The following is a 25,759-nucleotide window of genomic DNA, read 5'->3' on the forward strand; positions in this document are numbered from 1 at the left end:
AGTTTATTAATACTAGAATTTTTTTTTTTTTTTCATATTCTCATGACGGTTCATCTCGTTGAAGTTCCAGAATCTAAGCTTCCAGTAGAATCGTGATATCAACCTTGAAAACTTCAGTAGCTTTCATTAGAGACTGTTGGAAGTTCTCGAGATAAGACGACGAGAAGTTTGTAAAGGTGACTGTGAGAGTAAGAGCAAAAGGTCTCAGGGACGAGATCTCCAAAAATAGTTTCATTTAGCTCTTTTTTCCTTTCCTCTTTTTTCACATTGCCAAGATTTGAAGTCACTTAACCCCTTCAGTACTGGGACGCATTTTACCATGAGTTTTGGGTGTGATTAGACGATTTTATGTACATTAGGAAGGATTTATGGAAGTCAGAAGAGTAATGGCCACAGTCTTCGCTAATCTAATCCCCACATAAGTTTCTGAAGCTGTTTAAAATCATCAAATAGTAAGCAGAATTAATATGCAAATACGTCCTGGTACTGAAAATGTTAAGAAGTACATACTGATAAAAACACAGGAATTGAACTGATCATCACCTCCCCACGCCAATCCATGCACCCACCCAGCACACACACACACACACACACACACACACACACACACACACTTTCGAGTCCTCGCAGAAGAAGAGAGTTTACCTTCTCTATTCTTTCCCACCATCTCCTCTTCCTCGTCCTCTTCCTCCTCCTCCTCCTCCTCCTCCTCCTCCTCCTCCTCCTCCTTCTCCTCCTCCTTCGCCCTTCACCAATTTTTCTGCCACCACCTTTTCCTCCTCCTCCTTCTCCTCCTCGTCGTCCTTCTTCTCTTCCTTCGCCCTCCTCCATTTTTCCTGCCACCACCTTTTCCTCCTTCTCCTCCTCCTCCTCCTGCTCCTCCTTCATCTCCTCTTTCTCCTCCTCCTGCTCCCCTTCCTCCTCCTCCTGACCTCGCCTCAGGATTGCTTTGTGAGATTTAAGTTTTTTTTTTTCTCGCCCTTTCTGGTCAACTGTGTTCGTGTTAAATTATTATTTATATAAGATTACATTAATGTTAACTGTGTGTGTGTGTGTGTGTGTGTGTGTGTGTGTGTGTGTGTGTGTGTGTGTGTGTGTGTGTGTGTGTGTGTGTGAGTGCGCGCGTGCGTGCGTGCGTGTGTAATTGTTAATTAGGCGAAGCTAATGTGGTGACACGATACTGGTGTCTTCCTCCTCCTCACCACCACCACCACCATTACCACCACCACCACCACCACCGCCACCACCATTACCACAACCACCATCACCACCATCACCACCGCCAAAACCACAACCATTACCATCATCAACACGGTCACCAACATTACTATAACTACCTCCACCACCATCACCAGCACTACCTCCACCACCACCACCACCACCACCACTGTCACCTCCATCTCCATTAACATCCCATCACCACCATTATCACCACCACCACCACACCATTAGCGCAACACTATACCAGTTTTCCCTCTCCATCAAACTTCTATTGTAAATCCTCCTCCTCCTCCTCCTCCTCATTCTCTTCCTCCTCCTTCCTCCTCCCTATGAACTTATATTTGACATTATACACCACGGCCACCACTACGATAAAAGGACCAAAATATCTGCTGCTGTTTGACTTTTCTTTGTATTCCTCCTCCTCTTCCTCCTCCTCTTTCTTCTCCTTCTCCCTATTCTCTTCAATCCCTTTAACAGGAATAGTTTAGAATTTGATCCTAAACAGCCATGAAAGAGCCTAAAGGTCTGCTGCTGTAGTCCGAGGTGTACGTAACCCTCACACACACACACACACACACACACACACACACACACACACACAGGATGACACTGCCAGAACCTGCACAGTGCTCTCTCTCTCTCTCTCTCTCTCTCTCTCTCTCTCTCTCTCTCTCCCTTTATCATTGCAGACGCACCGCATCCGCTATTTACCAATTTTACGACTTATAATGTCTCCACCAAAGAAGAAATTAAATAACCTTCGGGGCTCAGAACTCTCTCTCTCTCTCTCTCTCTCTCTCTCTCTCTCTCACTATTTTCTATGCTTTCTTCTCTTCTCTGGTTTTCTTTCTCCCTTCCTTTCTTTTCTCCCATTCCCTTTACTCTCTTCCTCCTTTTCTCTTCACTTTTACTGGTCTTCCTTCCTTCCTTCTAAGTCTTCTCTCACCCTCCGTTAATTCTCTTCTACCATTTCTACCTTTCTTTTGTCTCCTTTCCATTTCTCTCCCTCCTTCCCTCTCTGCCTCCCTTCCTCCCTGTGTCCCGCTACTTCTCCTCCTCCTCCTCCTCCTCCTCCCACGTCTAATACCTCCTCCCGTGCTCTTTAATTTACCTCCCGCTCACCAAAACCCTTCCTGCTTTCTTCCCTCCCTCTCCCTCCCTCCTCTTCCTCTCTTCCTTTTTTCTGTCTCCCTCTCTCCCTCCTTCTCTCTCCCTATCTCTATCTAGATTTACTGGGAACTGTTAACTTCATGCCAATATTATCTCTGTCTCTCTCTCTCTCTCTCTCTCTCTCTCTCTCTCTCTCTCTCTCTCTCTCTCTCTCTCTCTCTCTCTCTCTCTCTCTCTCTCTCTCTCACGTAAAATAAGCTAATCTACTCTAACCTGAAATAACCAAACTTAAGGTAACCAAACTTAATTCATTTTACTTAACCTAACCTAACCTAACCCAACCTAACCTAATCTAACCTTATCTAACCTTACCTGACCTAACATAACCTAACCTAACCTAACCTTATCTAACCTAACCTAAGCTAATATAAAATAAGCTACCTTAAACTATCCTAACCTTACCTAATCATACTTGGCCTAAACTAATCAAAATTACTCTAAACCAGCTTTACCTTAACTTATCAAACCTTACCTAACTTCAGCTGGCATTACCTAACCTTAATTTTAACTAATATCTAACTTGATTTAACCTAACCTAACCCAAATATTACTTAATCTCAGCAAACTTCACCTCACCACCCGCCCTCTCTCATCACCACACTCATCACAGGACAAAGACAAGGCGAGATGTGTTCCTGATAACCCACAAGTACTACATTTTCACTCAGGAACAAGTCTGCATTACTGTCACAACTCGCTAACAAGCCATAATATTCTCTCTCTCTCTCTCTCTCTCTCTCTCTCTCTCTCTCTCTCTCTCTCACACACACACACACACAAACGTATATTTCAACGCATGATTTTACACTTTAATCTGTATACATGTATTTCAAAGTAAGAAGAAGAATAGTTAGGGAAAAAAACGTATCATTTATTCCCCCCACACTCTTTTCCTTCCTTCTATCCACTTACCCCGCGCTCTCCCACTCCCCGTCCGCTCCCTCCTCCTCTCATCCTTATCTTTTGCACTCGTGTATATTCTTCGTTGAGAGCAAAGGGAAAAATACGCCTCCGAGTGTTTCTTACGGCCGGGGAACCGAGGAACCGGCGGCGTCTCTCTCAGGAAGTAATTGGAGGTGCCTGCCGCCCACCCCGCAAGACTGACCGCTATCAGGGCATCTGGCGGGGCGCGGCTGTCAGGGCTTGGCCGAGAGAGAGAGACAGGGGAGAGGGGGGTGTTAAAAGGCGAGGGACACACAGAGGAGAGAGAGAGAGAGAGAGAGAGAGAGAGAGAGAGAGAGAGAGAGAGAGAGAGAGAGAGAGAGGTGGAGGGAAGACTAAGATGAGGCACAGAAAAGAGAACAGCACTCTCTCTCTCTCTCTCTCTCTCTCTCTCTCTCTCTCTCTCTCTCTCTCTCTCTCTCTCTCTCTCTCTCTGAGGATGAAAAGCGAATCAAGGATAAGCAGAAAATATATTGCAGTTCCACATTAAAAGAAATAAGTGTTGAGATTTAAAGGAGACATAAATAGGCTGGTTGGCTCTCTCTCTCTCTCTCTCTCTCTCTCTCTCTCTCTCTCTCTCTCTCTCTCTCTCTCTCTCTCTCTCTCTCTCTATTGTTCTTTTTTTCTTTTTAACTATAATAAAAAATTATGGCTCGCTTGCATTCCTCGGTCACAAAATTTTAAGGCTTACATTTGCATTAGTATAAACGTTAACAAGAATACTATAATGGTGGTGGTGGTGGTGGTGGTGGTGGTGGTGGATCAATCATCTATCCCACCCAATGTGCACTTTAAATGTAAACTATTTGGGACTCCTGCAATATCACCAATGAATTCAAGGAAGAGGAGGGGGAGGGAGAGGAAGAGGAGGAAGAGGAGGAATAATAATAAGAAGAGATTGAGGAGGGAGAGTGCAGTTCCATTCGCTTCCATCTCACTTAAGCTAAAACCGGAGAAGAAGAAAGAGGAAGAGGAGGAGGAGGAAGAGGAAGAGTGGATACGTAAATGTTCCTGCCATTACTTCAATATCAAAAGTGAAAAGAAGAATGAAAAAGAGACATGAAAACGATGAAGAAGAGCGAGGTAGTTCCTGTCGAAAAAGAAGAAAAAGAAGGCAAGGAAAAACAAAGGGAGGAGGAGGAGGAGGAGGAGGAGGAGGAAGAAGAAGAAGAGGAGGAGGAGGAGGACCATAACAACCCCTGTCGCCACTTCTTCACCTGGGCCACTGTAGCATCACTTCGCGACTTAAGTAACACGCTGGATGAGTTACGAGCGGCGCCGGTCCCTCCCAGGCTGGCCAAGGTGTTACTGGACCCCCGCTATTTGCCTTGATTTATGGAGGGCGCCGTGATGGACTACCTGTGGGTAACTCGGTAGCCGCGGCACCCACACACACCTGCTAATTAACCTAATGAGAAGCTTACCTCGTTATCTGCCGCACTGTCTCGCAGTTTTGCACTCTCTCGCTCTCTCTCCCTCTCTCGTCTGGAATATGCAAAGGAAACTGGATGTGAGTGTGTATTGAGTGTGGGATGCTGAGTTGCAAATGTGTCTACTCGTCTTTGCACTCTCTCTCTCTCTCTCTCTCTCTCTCTCTCTCTCTCTCTCTCTCGTCTGGAATATGCAAAGGAAACTGGATGTGAGTATTGGGTGTGGAATGTTGAGTTGCTAATATGTCTCCTCGCCTTTGCATAGAAAACTGCGTCTGTGAGTTGTGTGTGTGTGTTTCACTGTTTGATCTGCTGCAGTCTCTGACGAGACAGCCAGACGTTACCCTACGGAACGAGCTCAGAGCTCATTATTTCCGATCTTCGGATAGGCCTGAGACCAGGCACCACCACACACGGGGACAACAAGGTCACAACTCCTCGATTTACATCCGGTACCTACTCACTGCTAGGTGAAGAGGGGCTACACGTGAAAGGAGACATACCCAAATATCTCCACCCGGCCGGGGAATCGAACCCCGGTCCTCTGGCTTGTGAAGCCAGCGCTCTAACCACTGAGCTACCGTGTGTGTGTGTGTGTGTGTGTGTGTGTGTGTAAACTGTTTGAGTTACTTTATATTGATCAAGCAGTAGACTCTCGTACAGTTTCTCACGTGTCAAAGAGGAGTTAATTGATCTCCTTATTTCACACTGGATAGCCTGCCATGTCTCTCACACACTTTTGCTATGCCAGGGAAACTAACTACAGAAAATAAAGGGTAACAAGAAAGCCAGATTAAATTGTGCTTTCAGAAGGTCAAAGAGGAGATCAGTTTAGTCGCAGAGGTGTTCCGATATTCCTGTTTTCTTCTTTTCTAATACTGAAACTCGTAAGAAGGAAAAAGATAAATAGACAGAAAGATTTAAGAATTTCCAATGTTTTAGCTACCTCTCCACCAGTCTGTTTATTTATCTATCAACCTATCTGTGAGTGTGTGTGTGTGTGTGTGTGTGTGTGTGTGTGTGTGTGTGTGTGTGTGTGTGTGTGTGTGTGTGTGTGTGTGTGTGTGTGTGTGTGTGTGTGTGTGTGTGTGTGTGTGTGTGTGTGTGTGTGTGTGTGTGTGTGTGTGTGTGTGTGTGTGTGTGTGTGATTTCCATCGGTCATACGAAATTATCCTCTCAAAAATAACAATTATATCGTATCTGATTCCACGTAAGTTTGTTCGTGTGTCTGTCTGTTTTCTTAGCGTTAAGTTCTGGAGACGTAAACATTGAATAAAAAAAAATAAGAAAAAACAACAAAAATTGGAAAAAAAAAAAAAAAAGTAGGAACACTTAAAAAATTAAAAGAAAGCTAAAGAAATAAATAAACTGTGTATATTTTTGTACATAAGTGCAGAGAGAGAGAGAGAGAGAGAGAGAGAGAGAGAGAGAGAGAGAGGGCGAGCGAGATTCGAGGAGAGAATGAGGAGGAGGACGAGGAGGAGGAGGAGGAGGAGGAGGAGGAGGAGGAGGAGGAGGAGGAGGAGGAGAGGAGGGCCCGAAGACAGCCGTGTCGGATGTCAAAGAAACGAGTTGCACATCCCAACTGCCCTTGACTTCTCAGCTTGTAGGGTGTCGGGGGTGTCTCGAGTGTCGGCCAGGTCATACACACACACACACACACACACACACACACACACACACACACACACACACACACACACACACACACACACACACACAGGGAGAGGGGGGAGGGAATATCGAAGCTAGCATAGATAGAACTAAATTTGTCTGAGTTGGATTCGTTTGTAAGCCGAGTCGAATTCTCTCTCTCTCTCTCTCTCTCTCTCTCTCTCTCTCTCTCTCTCTCTCTCTCAGACATTAATAGGTTGCAACACGCTGTCCGCGCCAAACTTAATGTGAACTGGATACATTAATAACGGTAATAAAGGCAGGGGAGGAGGAGGAGGAGGAGGAAGAGAAGGAGGAGGAGAAGAAGAACAAGGAGGAGGAGGAGGAGTAGGAGGAGGGGGAGGAGCAAGAGAAGAAGAAACAGATGACGATGATGAGGCGGATGATTACAATACTGATAGGAAATGAAGAAGAAAAAGAGGAAGAAAGAGAACAGGAAAACAAGATCAACACCGCCACCACCACCACCACCACCACCACCACCACAACAACAACAAAAACCTAAGACAAGAAGAGAGGGAGAGGGAAAAGAACCAAGCTGCGGCGCCACCAATAAATCAAGACAAATGGCATGGGTAGGTAGCGTTTGATGCGAGTTATTCTCACTGGATCTGCCGAACGATAAGTTGCAGGAATCACGCGAAGACCTCGAAGGAGAAGGGGAGTGAGAGAGGGTGTGGCGGGCGAGATGCAGCTGACCGACTCCCTGCTGGCTTGCTATCTGCCTTGTCCCCTAAACTAAAGCGTCTTTGAGATTTTGCCTTAGCGTACTGGAACTCATGAGCTCTTCTTCCTTTCTTATCTCCCTCGTAAATCCCCTTCAGCTTGCTCGCTCCCCCACACTCCCCTTTCTTCGTTTGCTCTTCCCCCGCATCCTTCCCTCCCTCTCCCTCTCACTCTTCCTCTTCCTCCCTCAGTTATTTGAGTCAGAGTATAACAGTGTCATTCCTCCTTTCGTGTCTTGCTCCATTTTTGTGTTGTTTTCTGTGTGTCTCTGATGTGTGTGTGTGTGTGTGTGTGTGTGTGTGTGTGTGTGTGTGTGTGTTTTCTCTTCTTTTATTTCTTTCTTGGGTATTTCAGTGTATTTTTATCTTCTTCTCTTTCTTTTCATTTTTCTTTTCTTTCTATCCTTGTCTTTTATTTCATTCTGCTTCCTATCTCTCCAGCATTTCTTTTCCTCTTCCTCTTCGTTACCAGTGTGTCTTCCTGAAAACCCTCCCCTCCTTGGTCTTCTTAGCATCTTTCCTTCTCCTTATTTTCCTTCAGTTGTCTACCTTTCCATCTTCTCCCACAGGCTTGCTCTTTCGTCTGACCTTCCTATGTATTTCTATCTGTTCAATATTCTCCTTCTTACTTTTCGTTTTCCTTTTCGTCCTCCTTCTATTACTACGACCTGCTACTCTTTTTCCAGCTCATCTTTTCCCAGCTCTTTTATATTTCTTTTTTTTCCTTTCTTAGCACTCTCTCTCTCTCTCTCTCTCTCTCTCTCTCTCTCTCTCTCTCTCTCTCTCTCTCTCTCTCTCTCTCTCTCTCTCTCTCTCTCATTTCTTCGATCTCATTTCTTGTCTCTCTTTTCTCCTCGTACGACTTCCCTGTCTCCTCCTCCTCCTCCTCCTCCTCCTCCTCCTCCTCCTCCTCCTCCCCCTTCCTCCTCCTTCTAAAAGTTCTCAGTCTCCTGCAGGCCGCCATCACCTCCTTGGTTCTCTCAAGTAAGGACAATACTCAGAGAAGTGTTCCCAGCTCTGCCTCGCCCCACATGCCTTCGGACCATAAAGTTTCCTAATGAACACTGTGCATTTCCCACTGAGCCGCCACGGTCCAGCACACACACACACACACACACACACACACACACACACACACGCAGGCTGCACCGATGGCCGTCCCACTCCCCATTCTTTCTCTCTCTCTCTCTCTCTCTCTCTCTCTCTCTCTCTCTCTCTCTCTCTCTCTCTCTCTCTCTCTGTTCCTGGCTCACTCTTCTGGAACGCGACTCGCTTGCGTCTCCTCCTCCTCCTCCTCCTCCTTCTTCTTCTTCTTCTTCTTCTTCTTCTTCTTCTTCGCCGGAGACAATTGTATATGTTTATAAATTTTTGGTTTATCCGTGGAGGGCAATGTATTATGACTCTCTCTCTCTCTCTCTCTCTCTCTCTCTCTCTCTCTCTCTCTCTCTCTCTCTTTACCCTCTCCCAAGGACAAACCGTGACAGGACGCTTTTAACATGATCTTTTTATAGATGACACTAAAAAAAAAAAAAAAAATAAGGAAAAAAGATAAAGAAAAAAGTAATGCATTATCCAGAGAGAGAGAGAGAGAGAGAGAGAGAGAGAGAGAGAGAGAGAGGAGGGCAAGCTTGAATGACTTTGTACTTCGCCAAACTCTTCGATTCAGTTTTATTTATTTCATGAAACATATTTTTGTTATTTTTTTTTCTATTGTCTGTTTGATTTTGTGTTTCTGCTTTAGGAAGAGAGAAGAGTGTGAGAGTATCCACCTGAAGCTCTCTCTCTCTCTCTCTCTCTCTCTCTCTCTCTCTCTCTCTCTCTCTACACAATCGATGCAATTTTTTTTTCTCGCTCTATTTCTCTTGATTTTCTTTTCTTTCTCTTGCATTTTCTTTTTTTTTTGTCTTACTTCCATTGCCACTTTGATAAACTTAATTGCTTTCTCTGCCGATCACGCACACACACATACATACACACACACACACACACACACACACACACACACACACACACACACACACACACACACACACACACACACACACACACACACACACACACACACACACCTCCCTCCTACAATCTCGTTTCTTGTTTCTTCCTTCCATTAATTCAGTTTCAATAATTTTATTCTCTCTCTCTCTCTCTCTCTCTCTCTCTCTCTCTCTCTCTCTCTCTCTCTGATAAACACTTCAGGACAGGATCTTTTCTTTTATTTTCTTTATTTATTTCTTTTCTCTTTTTCTATACCTCTTTATCTATATCTTATCCATCCATCCGTCTCTCTCTCTCTCTCTCTCTCTCTCTCTCTCTCTCTCTCTCTCTCTCTCTCTCTCTCTCTCGGCGGTGCCCTCACGACCCCTGGCCTCTCCCGGCCCGGCGTGAGGACCTGTCTTGGGGCAGTACCCCGCTGCAGCCCCCGCCCCGACGCGGCTACCGGCCTTACAGCACCAAATGCGTCGGAACCCCACCACCTGTGCAATTAACTGCGCACAGTAGCTCCTTCCTGCCCATTCTTCCTTTGCAATTCGCAGCAGAACCTCACTCGTTTATTACTCCTTCACGTTTTAGAATTTGCGGTCGGCGAGTGGTGATGGTAGCGGCTTGATACGAACGAGAGGGGGATGCGGAGGGCGAGGAGGAGGAGGAAGAGGAGGAGAGAAAGGGACGTGTGAAGAGGCAGCTGCATGGTTCAGACGCGACTGGCACGAGGTTACAGAGGCGGCTCCTGAGTTACGCACCCAACCACCGTCTCGACCTTGCAACCCAGCCTCGACCTCGGCTTCATTCCCCGGGCACACCGTCGGGCTATAATTCTCGCCGGATTTCCAGGTGGTGGCGATAAGACGAGGCTAAGGAGGAGGCTTTCTGAGGGAGAATTTTGTGTGTGTTTCGGTGCTTGGGTGCATGTGTGTGGGTGAAGAGAGAGAGAGAGAGAGAGAGAGAGAGAGAGAGAGAGAGAGAGAGAGAGAGAGAGAGAGAGAGAGAGAGAGAGAGAGAGAGAGAGAGAGACGAACAAACAGAGAAATGCAAGGTGACAGAAACAAAATAAGCAGACATCCAGCCATACAGACAAACAGGGACAGGAAAAACAAACAGACAGATAGACAGACACACACACACACACACACACACACACACACACACACACACACACACACACACACACACACACACACACACACACACACGAGAAGTAGGAAAAGAAATAAAAAAAAGACATTTAATTTTCAACAAGAATTCTTAACTCTTTCATTTTCTCGACGGATGAACAGAAAAGTGTTGAGTCCAGAGATAAGTTTCACACGCAACTCTGTTCCGATCCCGTCAACCATTCAGTTTTCTCAAGCCACAGATGTATTTAGCGGGAAGTTATCGTTTCCCCGTCTCCCGCCACGTAGCAATTTCAATCTCGTAAAGATAACACTCAAACAGCCATCACTTCTTCAGCCAATCAGTGTATTAGATTGTGCTACACGGACAACTGAGGCGCTTCCGTTATGTTATTCTAGTAGCGATATTTCTCCTCGTGACTTTGGTGTTATTCTTCATTATTGCTTATAAAAACTAACATGGATAACACTCTCCTCGTTAAAGATATTATAAAGTGTTTCTCTCGCTTGTTCAATCTTAAACGGTCATTACGAAATACATTTAAGCTTCGCAAAATAAAATGAAAATATTCTCACTACATATTCTGCATCAATTAATCATAGCCAGACTACCACAAAGAACTCAAACCAGAGAATGTTTTCCTTATTAAGTTATCAACTACATTTTTTTTTTTTTTTCTCTCTCTCTCTCTCTCTCTCTCTCTCTCTCTCTCTCTCTCTCATAAGATTGGTAAAAATTTGAGTTTAAAGTAAGATATTGAGTCCTGTTTCCTCTCACTGACGCAAGAAACACTCATTTTGTTTCTCTGCTTTTACTTTCTCCCTTTAATTTCGCCCGAAGATCCTGCAAGTTTCGTAAGAATTAAACGTAAAAATATTTAAAGTTTTTTTTTTTTCTCCCTCTCTCGTGCGTAGTTAAGATACTCATTTTATTCTATTAGTTGTTGCTTTTAACTCCTCCCCACTATATCCTCAAGTCTCTAATACTTTAAACATAGAATACAAAGTTTACCTCTAATTAACGCAAGGGATCAGAATTAACACACAGAATACTTAATCCTCATTAGAGTAACACGTAATTGCATTCATTTTATAATTCTCCCCTTGGCATCTAATTAATTGATATTCCTTCTCGTTATCACATCTCCATCTGCTTTAATAAGAAGTACAGAGCCACGATAAGCATCAGGTTTACTCCCTCGAAGACTTACAAATACTTTTTTTTCATACAATTGGCAAGGTGAGGTTGTGGGAGTGAAGTGAAAGAGAGGAAGGAAGCAAGAAATCTGAATTGTTTTTAAAGATGCTGGGAAGGAGTCGAGATCGAGAGAGAGGTGGTGAGAGCACTAAGAAGAAAAATTACAATAGTTTGCTAAGAGGAAAAAAATATAGCAAGACGATTTAGGAGCGAAAGGAAGATAGAGACAAACAGTTTGCAAAGATGGACAAAGAAGGGCAGCGTTGAAAAAAGATGAGCTGAGAGAGCAACGTTGAAAAAAAGATGAGCTGAGAGAGATTTAATTAGTTTCCAAAGGCGAAAGAAATGAATAACGAATAGGATTTGATATGAAAAGAGAATTGGACCCAAAATAGCTTGCAAAAACGCAATTAGATAGGAGGGAGAATTAAGAGCAAGATGGGGTAAAAGATTATAACATTTTTGCAAAGAGGATGAAAGTAAATCAGTGAAGAGATGGATTTAGTATAGAAAGGGATAAAAATTAATAGCTTCGAAAGACGCCTAGAAAAATTATGTCAGATTACAAAAAGGCTTTTAAAAGTTGAAAGACTGACTATACTATAACCGATAGAGAAAAAATACATTGTGAATATGTTAACAGAATAACCACCGCAAAAAAAATCAAATACGTTGATACTTTAAAAAAAAAAGAATTTAAACCTCACAAATAATGCATAAAATATACTTCTTTCTTCTATCATTCTTTTTACTTGACGCTATAATCGTATAACACCAGAGACGAAAAAAATAATAATGACTATCATAAGACGAGCTCAAAAAAAGATTAAAAAAAAAAAAAAAAGCAGCAGCAGGAGAAAGAACAAAAACAAGAAAAACCAGAATAAGACAAATGAGAACTGGAGAAAAAAAGGAAGATAAAAAGCATGAACATAGACAAGAACAAGAAGAACGAGAAGGAAAACAAGAAGATGAAGAGCGATGATAATAGAACGAAGAATAGGAACAAAAACCAGAGCCAGGCAAAGAGGAACAACAATACCATGCAAGATTACGACGACAAAGACGACCAAGGCGAAAACAAAGACAAGATGAAGATGACGAAAGCGGAGAAATATGAATACAACGAAAACAGATAGAAGAAGAAGAAAAGAAGAAGAAGAAGAAGAAGAAGAAGAAGAAGAAGAAGAAGAAAATGATGATGATGATGATGATGATGATGAACAAGAATAACAACAACAACAACAACAACAACAACAACAACAACAACAACAGCAAAAATAAGAACAAGAAGAACAATAATAATTATAAGAAGAAGAAGAAGAATATGAAGAACAAGAACAAGAACAAGAACAAGAACAAGAACGAGAAAAAGAAGAACAAGAAGAAGAAAAGAAGAAGAAGAAGAAGAAGAAGAAGAACAACAACAACAACAACAACAACAACAAGAAGAAGAAGAAGAAGAAGAAGAAGAAGAAGAAGAAGAAGAAGAGGAAAAGGAGGAAGAAGAAGAAGAAGAAGAAGAAGAAGAAGAAGAAGAAGAAGAAGAAGAAGAAGAAGAAGAAGAAGAAGAAGAAGAAGAAGAAGAAGAAGAAGAAGAAGAAGAAGAAGAAGAAGAAGAAGAAGAAATGATGATGATGATGATGATGATGAACAAGAATAACAACAACAACAACAACAACAACAACAACAACAACAACAACAGCAAAAATAAGAACAAGAAGAACAATAATAATTATAAGAAGAAAAGAAGAATATGAAGAACAAGAACAAGAACAAGAACAAGAACAAGAACGAGAAAAAGAAGAACAAGAAGAAAAAGAAGAAGAAGAAGAAGAAAGAAGAACAACAACAACAACAACAACAACAACAAGCAGAAGAAGAAGAAGAAGAAGAAGAAGAAGAAGAGGAAAAGGAGGAAGAAGAAGAAGAAGAAGAAGAAGAAGAAGAAGAAGAAGAAGAAGAAGAAGAAGAAGAAGAAGAAGAAGAAGAAGAAGAAGAAGAAGAAGAAGAAGAAGAAGAAGAAGAAGAAGAAGAAGAAGAAGAAGAAGAAGAAGAAGAAGAAGAAGAAGAAGAAGAAGAAGAAGAAGAAGAAGAAGAAGAAGAAGAAGAAGAAGAAGAAGAAGAAGAAGAAGAAGAAGAAGAAGAAGAAGACATTCCCAGCCGATGAGTCACTTGTTGGGATGTCAGGACGAATCACTAAGGAGGAGTCAAGTTAGTTACACGTTACTCACGATTATGAGTCATGGAGAGAGAGAGAGAGAGAGAGAGAGAGAGAGAGAGAGAGAGAGAGAGAGAGAGAGAGAGAGAGAGAGAGAGAGAGAGAGAGAGAGAGAGAGAGAGAGAGAGAGAGAGAGAGAGAGAGAGATGCTAGAAATTGTGAAAGGCAAATATTCAATAAATGCGTAGAAAGGTAGAACGAAAGAAAGAAAAAAGAAAGAGAACAACAACAACAACAACAACAACAACAACAACAACAACAACAACAACAACAACTTCTTACCACCACCACCACCACCACCACCACCACCATCACAACCACCAGTAGCAGCAGCAGTGTGAGCAATAAAAGTTAATAGTGTGTATAATGACCAAAACGCCACAACACACACACACACACACACACACACACACACACACACACACACACACACACACACACACATTGAAGAGAACAGAGAATAGGAGATAGGACACGACAGACAGACAAACAGACAGACAGAGAGAGAGAGAGAGAGAGAGAGAGAGAGAGAGAGAGAGAGAGAGAGAGAGAGAGAGAGAGAACAAGAAGAACAAGAAGAACAAGAACAAGAAGAACAAGAAGAAGAAAAAAAAAAGATGAGGAGAAAATATATTCCAGCTCTTCCTTTTTCCTTCTTCCTCATCTTCCTCATTCTTTCTTCCTCCTCCCTCCATTCTTATCTATCATGCTTCTTCCCTCTTCCTTCTTCCCCTCCTTCCTGTTATTTTTTTTTCTTTTCTCCTTCCTCTTCCTTCGTCTTTCCTTCTTTCTCCTCCTCCTCCTCCTCCTCCTCCTCCTCCTGTCCCTCCTTCACACTCCACAAAATATTAACGTCATTTACTCTTTTATATGTATTTTTATTTCCTCTTTACGAGCTTGTAACTTTGTCCGCCTAAGTGTTTAATGGAGAGAGAGAGAGAGAGAGAGAGAGAGAGAGAGAGAGAGAGAGAGAGAGAGAGAGAGAGAGAGAGAGAGGTTACACATATCTCTCCTCTTATTACTTCTTTTCCTCCTCATTTTCCTCCTCTTTTTTCTCTCTTCTCTCTCTCTCTCTCTCTCTCTCTCTCTCTCTCTCTCTCTCTCTCTCTCTCTCTCTCTCTCTCTCTCTCTCTCTTCCTTCATCTTCTCGTCTTTGTCTTTATCAGCATCATCACCATTATCATCTTTTAGAACCTCTCCAAGCAGTACACACACACACACACACACACACACACACACACACACACACACACACACACACACACACACACACACACACACACACACATTAACTCGGAAGCTAGTGGCCGGCGCTGCACACTCATGTCTAAATGGTTGGTAAGATAAAGCCATTATGCAAAGTGTTATGTGTGGGATTAAACAGTTTATTAGAGGAAGGAACGGAGCACCAGCCAACTCTTACGATGCTCTTTTCTTTTCACTGTTCTGAGGCAGTGAAGTGGTGGTTCGGTAAAAATTAAACTGTTGTAATACTATTTTTTTCTTCTCTCGTCTGTTAGAATGCTGATAAAAATTAATTAGGGAAAGAATGGTGTGCCAGTTTGTTTATTCACTCCTCTCTCCACCCCACACGAAGATGGAGGCTGGATAAACGTGAAAATATTGTAATGAATGACATTTTTTTTCTTCTCATCTATTAATTGTATAAACAAATTGGTGAAGGATACATCTGAAGCGTAGAAGAAAAATCCCGTCCGTTTTCTCACGCCAGCGAAATGGAGACTGGATAAAACATGAAGGTATTCTATTTCTCTTCTCAATTCACTGTGTGTTTAGAAGGCTTATCAATTGGTAGAAAATAAAATCAATGTTTGCTACATCACTTCCCACCCCATAAAAAAATCTATGAAAAATAAAAATATAAAGAAAAGTTTATCAGTTTAGTTTGGCACGTGTCTTAACCTCTCGAGTACCATGACGCGTTTGAATATTGAGTCTGCTTACTATTTGGTGATTTTATACAACTTCAGAAACTCATGTCTGGGATTAAAATAGTGAAGACTGTGGACATTAATCTTTTAACTTCCATAGACCTTTCCTAATGTCAATAAAATGGTCTAATCGTACATATATCTCAAGGTAAGAATGTGTCCCAGTACTGAAGGGGTTGATAATCCTTTATCTGAAACTGTTCAAATCACAAAAGGATCACATAGGATGAACAAACAGCAACAGATCAGCTGGTTCTCAAGAGCTTGTTTGTGGTGTTCCTCATAATCTAATTTTAAGTAATAGCCACAGAACTGCAAACATTTAAGGTTCCTTCCTACCCAAAAGTCGAAAGAGGGAGGAAAGGAAACAGGTAAGCTTTAACTGATCACACACACACACACACACACACACACACACACACACACACACACACACACACACACACACACACACACACAGATAGATAGGAAAATAGATAGTTTGTTGACCACAGTTACTACTTTTACACAATATCATAAAACAAACTTTAGAATAAAACTCAAAATGACTAAAACTCAACCTTAAAAAAAGCACAAAAACAAGCTGTCGTCCATTAATTAAGATTTAAAAACAACATAAACGCATTAACAAAAAACACGCCCTAGTAATATTAACATTCATAACCCAAAACTGCAGTCCATTACTCCGAATTTAAACACACACACTCACACACACACACACACACTCACACTATATTATTATACTATTATACACACACACACACACACACACACACACACACACACACACACACACACACACACACACACACACACACACACGTCGTCGAAGTTTTGAGAACCGCATTTATAACATACTCACCGTGACACTGACGAATATAACTCTTTGCCTGCCTTGTTAGCTCTTATCTCTCCTCCATTCACTTCCTTTGTACTGACTCCTGACTCCTTGACTCCTTTGATTAAGCTTTTGGGAGAGGCAAGATGAGTAGACTTACTTTTTTGCTATTTTATTTTTGTTTTTATTATTTTTTTTTCTCGCTTACCCAGTCTCCTCGACAGGTAAAAATAAAAAAGTGAAGAGAAAAAGAAAACGAAAGCTGGACGCGACAGGGTGAGATAGAGAGACTGACAAGAGACGCAGATGAGAGAAAATGGGATATGTAGAGTCTCATATTCCTAAACCTTTCTTTGTCTTATCTCTTTTACTTTTCAACTGGTTCTAGTGGACGTTATAAAGGTTCTTGAGGATGTTTTTTTTTCATTATTATTATCCAAGTGATAATTTAACAAGGACACCCACAAGAAGTTAGCGAATCATCTCTGTGGTCTTTGCAAATAATTTCTGTGAAGAGTAAAGAAGTTAGGAGTTAAGAATAGGGCCCTTTTGCCTTTTTGTATAAGATTAGGAATGACACATCAGCTCTCTCTTTGAAAGACGGGTGCTCTTGGCTCTGAGCAACAATAGGAGAGATGTCTTACAATAATCCAAAGCCTCACAGTAGGAAAGTTAAAAGTTGAAAATGCCTCTTCGCTAGCTTCTGAAGAGTGGACTTGCAAACACTTCTAGCAATCCAGAACTCAGTGGGAAAAGTATTAAGCTCTGTGGAAGACTGCTATATTAAGATTTTTTCTATTTCTTCCTTATCTACATTTGAATGTGAAGTTGTGAACTCTCTCAGCAATCAAGAACTCAGTAGGAAAAGAATTTTATGGAGACTTTGCAGGTAGGAGTGAGCCACACTTCCTCGCCAAGCCCAGGAGAAGCTTATTCTAAACGCCTCTTGCCTCTGAGATGACTTACGGCGCCCTCGACAAGATGATCAGCGCAGGAGGAGCCAAGTGAGTAAAGACAAGGGAGTGCAAAAGAGAAGAGCAACAGTTTACCACCAAGTTCTGGGGAAGCTTATTTTAGTCCGCGATATCATCCTGCTGTGTGTCTGGGGAGGGACGAGAGGGGCGAGAGGGGCACGTGGGGGATGAATCAAGCTCCTCCTGCAGTAGGTCACTGGGCGGCGCCTTTCATGTCCCTCACACCTCGCCCCTCCCTTCGCACAGATCAGTCGCCTCATGGCTCCCCTCGCCTTCATTAGAGTCGAGATACCATCCCGGAGAACGTACAGCGCTCAGGCGCGGCCCCACAAACTCTCTAAAATTACGCGCTGCTTCCCCGGCGGCTCCAGATAAGGCTGAGTTACGCGCCTCCTCACCGCTCAACCCTCGGGTCGCGGCGTGTTTGCTTTCAGCTCACTTCGGTAAAACCTGCTGCTTACATTCAACAACGCGCCTGACCGAACTGTTTACTTGGAAGGGAAATCGTGGCGGCTGGCGAGTGCAGTGTGTTTTGCGGTAAACGAACGTGTGGACTGGAAGCAGAACCAGCCAACGAGACCACGAGGAGGAGCAAGAAGCAGGAAGACCGTGTGGGGGAAGACTTCATGCATTACAGTACACGATAGCGAGAGCAACCCTGGCTATATGCTCATTAATGTCAATTAGTAGCGATTTACAGCCGACGATAAATTTCAAACATAGATTGCAGTTAAAGAGACCACAGCGGAACGAGCCGGGAGGGGGAGGAAGCATGCACGATGGGAGGAAGAGGAGGAGGAACAGTGGGGGAAGGAAAAAGTGAGGTGGTGGTGTTGCATGTACAGCAGCAACCACCACTACCACCATCACCACCTCCACCACCACCACCACCACCACTACTACTCGTATTACCATCACTACCGATGCTGCTGCCCGAGAGGGAGGAAGGCAGGGAGGGAATGGGAAGTACTAGAGGTGTTGTGCTGGTGTTGTGAGGATATGAACACGGTGAGGTGGCCTTATTGTGGTGTTGTTGTGTGGTGGTGATGGTGGCGGCGGTGGTGGTGATGTTTGGCAAGGTAAGCACCACTCATCACAATGGCTGTCCCTCTCATCACACAGCATAGCCTCTCCTCCTCCTCCTCCTCCTCCTAAGCCAGCGGCCTGAGTGGTCAGTCCGGTTTGGGGGTTGGCGCACACACACACACACACACACACACACACACACACACACACACACACACACACTACCATCTTCAGGAAAACTTCTGTGGCATCTTTGCTCCTGCCATTTGTCTGCCGCCACCTGACGCCTCCTCGCTGCATTAAGGGTTGCAGAGAGGCGCCACAACAGCCTGCTAATGCACTGCTGTGAGGATACGCATTCTTAAAAATCCTTGTTCTTTATTCCTGAAATGTTTGTTCTCTCGTAGGAGTAGCTGCTAAGATTATGATGATTTGTTTCGTTTCTTCCTCTCAAATTGTCAGTAAAAATATTGAAACACATCTAAAACTTTCTATAACTTCCACTCAAGTTTAATTAGTTGGATTGTTTTTTTTTTTTGGTTCAAACTACCAGTGAAATGATGAAAAACGCGCTTAAAACTATGATATCTAAAATTACTCAGGGTTTTCAAGGTAAAAAATCTTCCTAAAATCATGAAAACGTTCTTCAAAATTGACTTACATTAGAACCTGTTCAAATTTCCTGAGAAAAGACATCGAAACTGCTTACTACTACCGCTACTACGGTACTGCTACTACTACTACTGCTACTAGTATTACTATTACTACTACTACTACTACTACTACTACTACTACTACTACTACTACTACTACTACTACTACTACTACTACTACTACTACTACTACTACTACTACTACTACTACTACTACTACTACTACTACTACAACAGGAACTACCACTACTACTACTACTAATACTAATACTACTACTACAACAGCAACTAGCACTACTACTACCATTACTACTAATACTACTATTAACACTCTAACTAATGTTAATACTAATACTAACACTAATACTACTGATGTACACATGGTATTCAAATTGAGTTTATAATAAAAAGCTTTTCTTTAATGCAAGAAAGAGAAGCGCTTCGATCTGGCAATAAATATCACATGCAAATAACAAAGGCTAGAGTTTTCAATAAACCCTTTTAATATCCCAATTTATTACATTAATTTTACACAAGTACGTTGAGGGAAATAGGAAAAAACAGATATTTATGTTGATAACTAAGAACAGGTTATAATAAAAAAGTAAATTAAACGCGTAGCAAAGCAAAATATACAACGAAATGAGATAAAAACACAAAGGAAAAGGTAAAATGCATAAAAACATTTGTGAAGAAATTTTAATGAGTTAATAAGAAAATGAATGAACGGGGGAAAAGACGAGAGAGAGAGAGAGAGAGAGAGAGAGAGAGAGAGAGAGAGAGAGAGAGAGAGAGAGAGAGAGAGAGAGAGAGAGAGAAAATGTTTTGATGGGTTGTACTTCTCTTCTTTTTTTTTCTTTCTCTCTCTCTCTCCTCTCTCTGTCTCCCTCCTCCTCCTCCTCCTCCTCCTCCTCCTCCTCCTCCTCCTCCTCCTCCTCTTCTTCTCCTCCTTCTCCCTCCTCCTCCTCCTCCTCCTCCTCCTCCTCCTCCTCCTTCTCCTCCTCCTCCTCCTCCTCCTCCTCCTCCTCTTCCTCTTCCTCCTCCTCCTACTCCATGCCTACTTATATATACGTGCAAGGCCGCTGACCACCTCATTACTCACCTCTGCTAATGAACCATGAGTCTCAGGTAAGGTTTATTTTGGTTACCTTTTGTGGGGAGAGAGAGAGAGAGAGAGAGAGAGAGAGAGAGAGAGAGAGAGAGAGAGAGAGAGAGAGAGAGAGAGAGAGAGAGAGAGAGAGAGAGAGAGAGAGAGAGAGAGAGAGAGAGAGAGAGAGAGAGAGAGATCTTACACACACACACACACACACACACACACACACACACACAGGCAAACAAATAAACATTTAGTTACATATACTTAAGTAATTTGACTTTGGCTTGTCTGTGATATTAAAACCAGATTGTGTGTAATGAGAAGTGAGTGGCCTTCACCACCACCACCACCACCACCACCACCACCACCACCACCACCACCACCACCACCACCACCACCACCACCACCACTACCACCACTAACACCACCACCACCACTCCGCTACCACCACCAACACCACCACCAGCAGTTCTGAGTTGGGGCATATCTATTTTCACAGCTTCATCCTCCTCCTATCTTCCTTCTTTCTCCTTCTCATCTCCTTCATCTTCTCCACATCCTCCTATTTCTCTGCATCTTTCTACAGTCCTCTTCTTTATCTGTTTAATATTCTTGTTCTAATCCTTGTTCTCACATTGCTTCTACTTGTTCTCCTTTTTCCTCCTCTTTCTCCTCTTCCAACTCATGTTTCTCCTTTTTAGTCGTCTAGGCAGTGCGAAAGTGAGACTCAGAGACAGAAAATATAAGGAAAAACGCCACAACAGCAGCAGAAACACCAACAACAACAAGCAGCTAAAGAAGAGATGTAGCAGTAAGAGCAAGGCAGATCAGGGAACAACAGAAGGAAGAACACGAAGAACATTAGCAACAACAGCTGCAGCGAGAGAATGAACAGAATCGAAAGCAGGAGTAAGGAGTATCAAGTAAGAAGAGAAGGAGAAGGACTAGAGGCACATTAACAGCTCGGGAAAGAACAGTAAGGACAACGGTAACAACGCCATTAAGAGCATGCAGTACGGGCAACAGGAAAGGTATATAACGTTAGCAACAGAAATATGGTAACCAGACACGGGCAAAAACAACAGGAAATACTTATGATGCAAGTAACACCCACCAACAAACATCTTGACAAAAGCAACAGGAGGTAGAATACAAACAAGCAAGACATGCAGCACGTAGCACCAAGTTTTCCCCACAGTCGAAGTAATAGTAGTAGCAGTCGGTGAGAATATGCCTTTACAACTGCTCTCATTCCTCTCTTGGTTGATTTTTTTTCTTTTCTAGATTAGAGATTGTCACTTACATTTTACTTCTTGCTTCTTTCCTTGCGGTTTCTGGACTGCCAATAAATAATGACATCTTAGCTAGTGCATCGTTGGGTCTTCTACTTGTATGTTTGGCAGAGGCGAGGCGAGGTGAAGGCAAGACTCGGCAAGGTGGGGCGGCCAGCGAGCGAGCGAGCGGGTGGCGTCTAGTATACCCTCTCATTATTCATCTACTCATCGACAATCATCGCTCATTGACCAGCCGTCGACCCTGCATCCCTCAGCCGCGAAGGGTCGGTGGTGGGGCCTGGTGGGTGTTGTCTGCAGGATAATTGTCGCGTTCACTCGCTTTTTTTGTCCGTGAAAAGAGTCTGGCGAGGAGAGAACACGTCAAATTGTGGGCGAGGAAAACCTTATCGTCCTAAAAAAAAATAAGATGATCGTAAAGGAGATCGTAAAGGAACGGGAAAGGTACATAGTGTAGTTATGCAGTTAGTCTATGCGGTGTCTTGCTGCTCTCCTGTCTTGCAACACCCAGCCACACCATTGTCTCCCTGCGTGTGTGTTTCTTGGGTCAAAGTGAAGCTGAAGCAACACCCGCGGTAGGAAGACAGATCAGCTTAGGTCTGATACCAATACATGATGCGAGGAGGGAATTCCAGATATATGTTTAATTTTCTAATATGTTATTATGATCTGTAGGCTCGTATTCCTAAATGCTTTGGGCTCTCTAGGGGACTGTTTACAAAAGCTGCAGAATTGATTCCTCACGTTCAAATTGGTGTTCTTTATAACGGTGGTAGAATGTTTGTTAAATTATTACTAGAAGTATATGAACGCCTCTGTAAATCTCAGTAACTTCCAGTACAGTCTGTTGAATAATGCGGAGATAATGCGCTGAAAGAATTAAGACTACAGGTTATAGCCACAAATAAATAAATGATAGGAGAAGACACAGGAAACAGGATTGCATAGAAAAGGAAGTCGATGATTTCTTGCACCTGTCCCATAAGAAACAAAAGCGCAAAAACTTTTAATTTATATCCTTAAAGAAAACAATTAGAGAACACAAACCACTTAAGTCCTAAAATCATCAACCGGAAATACAAAACACCACAGCCGCGTAATTTAAAACGCTTCGTGTTTTCATGAGACAGTTTATAAAAGCAACAAAGACACATAGCTAGATTCTCATAATGCTTTTTTCCCACATACGCAATGCAGAATCCTCGTTAAACTGTCACTAGAAACATGAAAACACTCTTGAAAACCCCAGTAATTTCCACAAGCGCCAGTAAAAGTCAAGACTTGATGCCGAAACGTTTCAGAACGCTATCCGAAAGAAGTCTTCCCTTACAGGCCAAGTGGTTCGCGGCAGCCAGGGTCCTGAGACGTGTTATTTTGCCGCGGCGCCAAAAATTTATGGGGTAATTTATCCGTTTGGCAGTCGTGCGCACGCCTCGTGACGTGCCGTGTCCAATACAATGCCGATTGAGGGAGATTGACGGGATGAAGTGCGGTCAAGGATGCTGGGAGAAAAAAATCCAGCTGCTACAGGCGTGTTTGTGAAAAGAAAGGCGTACAATCCTGTTTGTGATCTAGTTGCGTGCCACACTCACTTCTGTAACCTCGTATTGCTCTCTCAGCACGACTGTTTTTCAAAGACCATAAAAATAATTAGTCTCTTCTCTGTTAATGATGAAGGAGCCTTAGTAATCTGTCACCAGAACCACAAAAATACACTAAAAGCCTGTGTCACTTCAACTTGAGCCTTTGGAAAGTAATGAGAGTGCAGCGCATGTGTGTTTCAGAATACGATTTTATCTCTTTCACTTGTGAGACGCTTTTTTGCCATGAATTTGCATATGACTAGACGATTTTATTTACATTAGGAAGTGTTTATGGAGATCAGATGATTAACGACCTGAGTCTTCACTATTTTAATCTCCACGTTAATTTCTGAAGTTATATAAAATCGCCAAATAGTAAGCAAAATGAGTATGAAAATGCGTCATATTTTTCCCTCAGGTTCTTACAAATTGGAGACATACGTTTAGAGCTGCACGTGTCCTTGCTTTTCATCACCTCATTCACCATTGAGTTTATTCTTACCCCAGAACACAAGACCACTGTGGCATCTGGGTTTCCATAGTTTGTATACCCAGGTTTCCTTAGGTATTCACTGGTAAACTCTGGAACTCCCTCACTGCATCTGTATTTCCGACTTCCTACGACTTGTCTTCTTTTATGAGGGAGGTATCGAGGCATTTGCTCCCTAATTTTGGCTGACGCTTTTCCTCTTTGTAGAGAGCCAACACTCAAGTGGGGCTTTTTTTTAACCTTTTTTTTTTTTGTCCATGGCTGGCGCTCTTCCCTCCATAAAAATTAAAAACTTCATCGGCTAATCCAAAGAAGGACCCGTAGATTCATGGTTAGGTGCGCTGGCCATAGAGCATCTGTTAAAAATCAATCATGCCAAAATTGTGTAAACATTATGCTTATCAGCGGCTTCGGGGACATAAGACTGAGGAAAAACAAAACAAGTCGAAGGAAATTTTGAATATTACTCCTCTTCCCACCATGACCCAATTCTGAAGCGTTCAACGTGTTCTTCCAACTATTTTCAATTGGCTCTAGTAAAAGTATCGGTGTTTTTAAGTGTGCTTCCATAATACTAGTGACAGGAAACAAAACAGCCAAACACGCACACACACACACACACACACACACACACACACACACACACACACACACACACACACACACACACAGAGAGAGAGAGAGAGAGAGAGAGAGAGAGAGAGAGAGAGAGAGAGAGAGAGAGAGAGAGAGAGAGAGAGAGAGAGAGAGAGAGAGAGTTACAGTACACGTCATTACTATCGCCCGCACGTCTATCACTGCATCACTACACCAAGAGGGACGGACACTGCCAGCGAGACAGAGAGACAGAGAGGGAGAGCCGCACACGTATCCTTCAGTAGCGAGACAGATTTACAGCAACAAATCGTAAGTGAAGGGTTGAGGCGGTGGTCGTAAAAGCGAGACAAATTGCAAAGGTTACCCAATGAGGCGAGACCGAACAGGAGGAGGAGGAGGAGGAGGAGCAGGAGGAAGAGGAAGAGAAAGAAGAGTAGGCAGAAAAGAAGGAAGAGGAGGAAGCAGAACAGTAGGCTAGAAGGAAGGAGTCTTGAGAAGCTCCTGAGTTCTGAGCGAGTTTATCATACTTGTACAATCTGACGTTTATGTTAATTGAGTACTTAGCTGGGAAAAGAAGACCTAATGTGAATGAATGAGTTATTGAGACAGGTTAATGGCAGCAACTCCTCTCACCGTCCTGTGTCCGCTTACCTGTGTCGATTTACTGGGTGAGGGAGGAGGAGCAGTAGCAGCAGGCACGATAGAATACAAAGAAAGAACAAAATGCAGAATACCTGTTTATCCTTACTGATTTGTGTTATGGGCACTGTATTATCTAATTTACAGTGAGGGAAACAGATAACATAGAGGAGAAAGAGTAGGGGGAGGAGGAGGAATACAGCAGCAGTAGCAACAACAACAACAACAACAACAACAACAATAGTAATAATAATAATAATAATAATAGTAATAATAATGATAATAATAATGACATACGAAAAATAAGAAAAAAAAGAGAAAAGGAATAAAGAAAAAAACAAGAAAAAAAGGAAGAAGGAGGACAAGGAGAAGGAAAAGGAGAAGGAGGAAGAGAAGAGGAGAAGAAGAAGAAGAAGAAGAAGAAGAAGAAGAAGAAGAAGAAGAAGAAGAAGAAGAAGAAGAAGAAGAAGAAGAAGAAGAAGAAGAAGAAGAAGAAGAAGAAGAAGAAGAAGAAGAAGAAGAAGAAGAAGAAGAAGAAGAAGAAGAAGAAGAAGAAGAAGAAGAAGAAGAAGAAGAAGAAGAAGAAGAAGAAGAAGAAGAAGAAGAAGAAGAAGAAGAAGAAGAAGAAGAAGAAGAAGAAGAAGAAGAAGAAGAAGAAGAAGAAGAAGAAGAAGAAGAAGAACAAGAACAAGAACAAGAACAAGAACAAGAAGAAGAAGAAGAAGAAGAAGAAGAAGAAGAAGAAGAAGAAGAAGAAGAAGAAGAAGAAGAAGAAGAAGAAGAAGAAGAAGAAGAAGAAGAAGAAGAAGAAGAAGAAGAAGAAGAAGAAGAAGAAGAAGAAGAAGAAGAAGAAGAAGAAGAAGAAGAAGAAGAAGAAGAAGAAGAAGAAGAAGAAGAAGAAGAAGAAGAAGAATGCAAAAGG

At 42.6% G+C, this 25,759-nt stretch overlaps 1 long non-coding RNA gene across 1 annotated transcript in view; it reads right to left on the reverse strand.

Moving 5' to 3' along the window:
• The window catches only part of LOC123504173, a 100,540-nt gene that overhangs the window by 37,636 nt on the left and 37,145 nt on the right, over positions 1-25,759 (reverse strand). The window contains exon 3 of the long non-coding RNA XR_006674733.1: positions 4,761-4,821. This is a non-coding gene — a long non-coding RNA (uncharacterized LOC123504173). The remainder of the gene's footprint in view (positions 1-4,760; positions 4,822-25,759) is intronic.

The sequence above is a fragment of the Portunus trituberculatus genome, chromosome 15 (genome assembly GCF_017591435.1).
Source record: "Portunus trituberculatus isolate SZX2019 chromosome 15, ASM1759143v1, whole genome shotgun sequence".
Lineage (NCBI taxonomy): Eukaryota > Metazoa > Arthropoda > Malacostraca > Decapoda > Portunidae > Portunus > Portunus trituberculatus.